Here is a 6,375-nt window from a genome sequence, read left to right as displayed (position 1 = left end):
CTATCTTCAAAGACGGGAGGTTGCTCAACATACACTTCTTCCTTGATAGGGTCATTGAGGAAGACACTCTTCACATCCATTTGATATAACTTAGAGCCATGGTAAGTAGCATAGGCAAGTAATATACGAATTGACTCAAGCGTAGCTATGGGTGCATAGGTTTCATCAAAATCCAAACCTTCAACGTGTGAATATCCCTTGGCAACAAGTCGGGCTTTGTTCCTAGTGACCACACCATGCTCATCTTGTTTGTTGTGGAATACCCACTTGGTATCTACAACATTTTGGTTAGAACATGGAACTAAATGTCATACCTCATTTCTCGTGAAGTTGTTGATCTCCACTTGCATTGCCACCATCCAGTCCGGATCTCTTAGTGCATCATCTATCCTATATGGCTCAATAGAAGTCAAAAAAGAGTAATGTTCACAAAAAATGTGCAACTCGAGATCTAGTGGTTACCCCCTTGTGGATGTCACCAAGAATGGAGTTAACAGGGTGATCCCTTTGAATTGTTTGGTGGACTCTTGGGTGCGGTGGTCTTTGATCCCGAATCTCTTGATCATCTTCCTTGTCTTGATCATTTTCATCTCCTCCTTAATCAATGTTCTCCTCTTGAGGTGGCTCATCGTCTTGATCTTCATCCTCTTCTTCTTGAGTCATTTCCTCATCTTGAGTTGGTGGAGATGCTTGTATGGAAGTTGATGTTGATCTTGTGCTTGTGGAGGCTCTTCGGATTCTTTTGGACACACATCCCCAATGGACATGTTCCTTAGTGCGACGTATGGAGCCTCTTCATCATCTAGTTCATCAAGATCAACTTGCTCCACTTGGGAGCCATTAGTCTCATCAAACACAATGTCACAAGAAACTTCAACTAATCCAGTGGACTTGTTGAAGACTCTATATGCCCTTGTGTTTGAGTCATAACCAATTAAAAAGCCTTCTACTGCTTTAGGAGCAAATTTAGAATTTATACATCTCTTAATAAGAATAAAGCATTTGCTCCCAAAAACTCTAAAATAAGAAACATTAGGCTTTTTACCAGTAAGGAGTTCACACGATGTTTTCTTGAGGATTCGATGAAGGTAGAGTCAGTTGGAGTAGCAGGCGGTGTTAATCGCCTCCGCCCAAAACCGATCCAGTGTCTTGTACTCATCAAGCATGGTCCTTGCCATGTCCAATAGAGTTCTATTCTTCCTCTCCACTACACCATTTTGTTGAGGTGTGTAGGGAGAAGAGAACTCATGCTTGATGCCCCGCTCCTCAAGAAATCCTTCAATTTGAGAGTTCTTGAACTCCGTTCCATTGTCGCTTCTAATCTTTTTATTCTCATTCCGAACTCATTTTGAGCCCGTCTCAAGAATCTCTTTAAGATCTCTTGGGTTTGAGATTTTTCCTACAAAAAGAATACCCAAGTGAAGCGAGAATAATCATCCATAATAACAAGACAATACTTACTCTCGCCGATGCTTATGTAAGCGATCGGGCCGAATAGATCCATGTGGAGTAGCTCAAACGGCCTGTCGGTCGTCATGATGTTCTTATGTGGATGATGAGCTCCAACCTGCTTCCATGCTTGACATGCACTATAAATCTTGTCTTTCTCAAAATAAACATTTGTTAGTCCTAAAATGTGCTCTCCCTTTAGAAGCTTGTGAAGATTCTTCATCCCAACATGGGCAAGTTGGCGATGCTAGAGCCAGTCCATATTAGTCTTAGCAATTAAGCAAGTGTCTAGCTCAGTATTGTTATCATTAAAATTAACTAAATATAGCTAACCATCTAACACTCCCTTAAAAGCTATTGAATCATCACTTCTTCTAAAGACAGTAACACCATCATCAGTAAAAAGATATTTGTAGCCCATTTTACATAATTGAGAAACTGAAAGCAAGTTATAATCTAAAGAATCTACAAGAAAAACATTAGAAATGGAATGGTTAGGAGATATAGTAATTTTACCAAAACCTTTGACCAACCTTGATTTCCATCCCCAAATGTAATCGCTCTTTGGGGATCTTTATTTTTCTCATATGAGGAGAACATCCTTTTCTCCCCTGTCATGTGGTTTGTGCACCCGCTATCGATTATCCAACTTGTCCCACCGGATGCATAAACCTTCAAAACAAATTTAGGCCTTGTTCTCAGGTACCCTAACGATCTTGGGTCCCTCTCACATTAGAAACAAGCACCTTGGGTACCCAAACACAAGTCTTTGGGCTATTGTGTTAGCCTCCAACATATTTGGCAACTACTTTGCCTGATTTGTTAGTTAGCACAAAAGATGCATCGAAAGTCTTAAATGAAATGCTATGTTCATTTGATGCATTTGCAATTTCCTTTTTAGGCATTTTGATATGAGTTGAATGCCTAGAACTAGAAGCCTCATTACTATACATGTAAGCATGATGAGAAACAGAATGAGGTTTTCTAGCATGAATCCTTCTAATCTTGTGCTTAGGATAGTTTTCAGGATATAAAATGTAACCCTCTCTATCCTGAACCATGAGAGCCTTACCCTTAACAAAATTAGATAGTCTGTTCTTGGGGGCATTAAGTTTGATGTTGCTTTGGCTCCCTTGTTGGAAGCCAATGCCATCCTTAATGCTAGGGCGTCTCCCATTATAGAGCATACTACGAGCAAATTTAAATTTTTCATTCTCTAACTCATGCTCGGCAATTTTATCATTTAATTTAGCTATGTAATCATTTTGTTCTTTAATCATGGCAAGGTGATCATTCATAGCTTCAATATTAACATCTCTACATCTAATACAAATAGTGACATGCTCAACGGTAGATGTAGAAACATTGCAAGCATTCAATTCTTCTATCTTAGCATTTAAACTAGCATTTTCAATTCTAAGACAGGAAATTGAATCATTACAAATATTCAGCTCTTTAGACAAATTTTCATATTTTTCTACTTCAAGAGCATAATCATTTTTTAGTTTAACAAACTTCTCGTTTTCCTTAACAAGCAAGTCCTCTTGGCATTTAAAGAGATCATCCTTCTCGTTAATGATTTCTATCAATTCATTTATATTTTTCTTTTGATCTTTGGTAAGGCTCGCAAAAAGAGAAGTTAAGTCATCTTCATTATCACTAGAGCTACCCTCATCATCGGAAGTAGTATATTTGGGAGTATCTCTAGAATGTACCTTCTTCTTTTTGCCGTCCTTAGCCATGAGACATTTATGGCTGATGTTGGGGAAGAGAAGGCCCTTGTTGATGACCATGTTAGAGGCGTCCTCGTCGGAGGAGGAGTCGGTGGAGCTCTCGTCGGAGTCCCATTCCCGCCCCACATGCGCCTCGCCACCCTTCTTCTAGTATCTCTTCTTCTTCTTCTTCCCTTTCTTGTCGTCGTCCCTGTCCCTGTCACTTGTATATGGATATTTAGCACTAAATGACCAGACTTACCACACCTATAGCAAACCATTTTGGAGCGGGGTTTGTAGTCCTTCCCCTTCCTTTACTTGAGGATTTGCCGAAAGCTCTTGGTGATAAGAGCCATCTCCTCATTATCGAGTTTAGAGGCGTCGATTGGTAGTCTACTTGGTGTAGACTCTTCTTTCTTTTCCTCCGTTGCTTTGAATGCAACGGGTTGCATCTCGGGTGTAGAGTGACGCCTTGCTCCAAGTTGACAATGTATTTAGAGTCTTTGATCATAAGTTTAAAGCTCACAAACTTGTCAATTACCTCCTTAGGGGACATCTCTTTGTATCTAGGATCTCCACGAATTAATTGAACTTGATTAGAATTACAAAAAACAAGAGATCTTAGAATAACCTTGACCATTTCATGGTCATCCCATTTGGTGCTCCCGAGGTTGCGCCCTTGGTTGACCATTGTCTTGAGCTGGTTGTACATTGCTTGTGGCTCCTCTCCTTTGTTGAGGACGAATCGACCGAGTTCTCCCTCGATCGTTTCGTGCTTGGTGATCTTGGTCACCTCGTCCCTTTCATGTGTCGTCTTGAGGACATCCCAAATTTCTTTGTCATTTTTCAACCCTTGGACCTTATTATGCTCCTCTCGACACAAGGAGGCGAGGAGTATAGAGGTTGCTTAGGAATTAAAATGCCATATTTGGATAGCCTCATCGGAGTCGTAGTGTGCGGTGCATGCTCCAAACTCAACAATGTCCCATATGCTTTTCATGGAGTGAGGTTAGATGGTGCCTCATTTTATCACTCCACATACAATAATCCTCACCATCAAAATATGGTGGTTTGCCTAGGGGTACGGAAAGTAAAGGAGCGCGTTTAGGGATGCGAGGATAGTGAAGAGGCATCTTACTATACTTCTTACGCTCTCGGCGTTTCAAAGTGGTAGACTCGACGCCGGATGTGGAAGGTGACGAAGAGTCGGTCTCGTAGTAGACCACCTTCTTCATTTTCTTTTTCTTCTTGTCACCCTTCCTATGTGACTTGATGGAGGAAGCAGATTCCTCCTTGTGCTTATCGCTGGCCTCCTTTGACGGAGTCCGTTCATCGTTCTTCCTTCCTGAGCCTTCGGGCTTTTTGCCGGTGACCATCTCTCTCTTGGCGTGTTCTCCCGAAATCACTTCGAGTTGTTAGACTCTAATGAACCACCGGGCTCTGATACCAATTGAAAGCCATGTAGAGGGGGTGAATATGCGAAAACTGAAAATTATAAACTTTGAACACACACTATATCCGGGATTAGTGTTAGAAATAATTCAGAGTGCGAAAGATAGTTTCTCTTGCAATGAGTTGCTCAATCAATGTGGATAACTTTGGGAGAAAACTCAAATCAATATGAGCAAGAGAACTTTTAGAGAGAGAGGGGAGGGGAGAAACAAATTGAACGGTGAAGATTAATACAAGTGGACACGATGATTTGTTTTCCGAGGTTTGGTTCCAAAGAACCTACTCGCCGTTGAGGAGGCCACAAAGGTCGGGTCTATTTCAACCCTTTCCCTCTCTCAATCGGTCACTTAGATCAGTCCAATGCTTTTTCTCAATCTCACGGGTAACTAAGACCCCGCAAGGATCACCACACAATTAGGTGTCTCTTGCAAACTTTACAAAACACTTAGAGAGTTAGAGAGAGATGAAGAAAACATGATTAAGAAAACCAAGCAACAAAAGCAACAAATGAAACACGAATCACACTCTCTCAAGTCACTAATCACTAATGATCACTTGTCTCAATTGTGGAACTTAGAGAGATTGAAAGCTTTGAATGTGTCATGGAATGGATTGCTAGCTCTTGTATTGAATGTGTATGAGTGGAGTGCTTGGATGAAGTGAATGGAGGTGGTTGGGGTTTTATTTATAGCCTCCGACCGCTTCCTAGCTGTTGCTCCTTTTCTGCCGACCGCGGACGGTCCGCGCCCCCTGTACGGATGGTCCGCCCCTGCACATCAACGGCTGGAATCATAGCGGTCAGCAGTAACGGCTATATCAACGGCTATAGTGTATTTAATGCGTCGTCAGATGTCAGATAAAGTAGTCACAGACGATCCAGCCGTACACCCCGGACGGTCCGTGAGGATGCTAAAAATGCATTTAACCTAACCCGTCACCTTCGAGTTTTTCTGGTTTTTCAACGACCGGACGGTCCGCGCTTGGTCTCGAACGATGCTCGCTTCTCCTTCGGACGATCCGTAATGTTAACTTGTGTTTTTGCAGTGTTCCTGTTCGAGGCTCACCCTGGTGTCGCGAACGGTCCATCGCAAGGGCCCGGATGGTCCACGCACAGGTGTTTTTCCAAAAAGCTTCTCCTGTCCGGAATAATCTATGATATTCCGAACAGTCGACTTAGAGTAGTTGTAGATGAACTTATCCACCTGACAAATGATCAACTGGGTAAACTAGTTAGTCCATAAGGTTTGTGATGGTCGTCAAACACCAAAATCGATTATAGGAAATGTTGAGGCCATTTCCCTTTCAAGAGGAAACCGTGATTCGGTTGTAGCTATCCAAAACCAAGTCGGTTCCATAGATCCAATAAACATGCACCAGATTAGGATGTGGATGATCCGCACCACATAAGGATCTCACAATAAGAGGCAAAAATTATAAAAGGAAGCTACGGACACGCAAAGCTTGGTCCCTGATTTCAGTGGACCATTCACGTGCATGTTGTGCGCCCTCACCCTCCGCCCCGCCCCGTCTTGCTCCACCCGACAAGATGAGAAACGCGCACGCGTGTTCTTACTTCTACCTCTCAACCAACATATACAAGACCATAGAGATCACTCAACTTGAAAGGGAAATGTGCTAGATAGCCATTTCTACCAGTTTTGGTGATTAAGTGTCCAACACACCACCTTGGACTAACTATCTTGATGTGAGTATGAGCACAGGTTTAGATGAAGGCAAATTGATGTCACTAAGTCCAAATGAG

The sequence above is a fragment of the Zea mays genome, chromosome 4 (assembly GCF_902167145.1).
Source record: "Zea mays cultivar B73 chromosome 4, Zm-B73-REFERENCE-NAM-5.0, whole genome shotgun sequence".
NCBI lineage: Eukaryota > Viridiplantae > Streptophyta > Magnoliopsida > Poales > Poaceae > Zea > Zea mays.
This window is presented reverse-complemented; position numbering follows the sequence as displayed.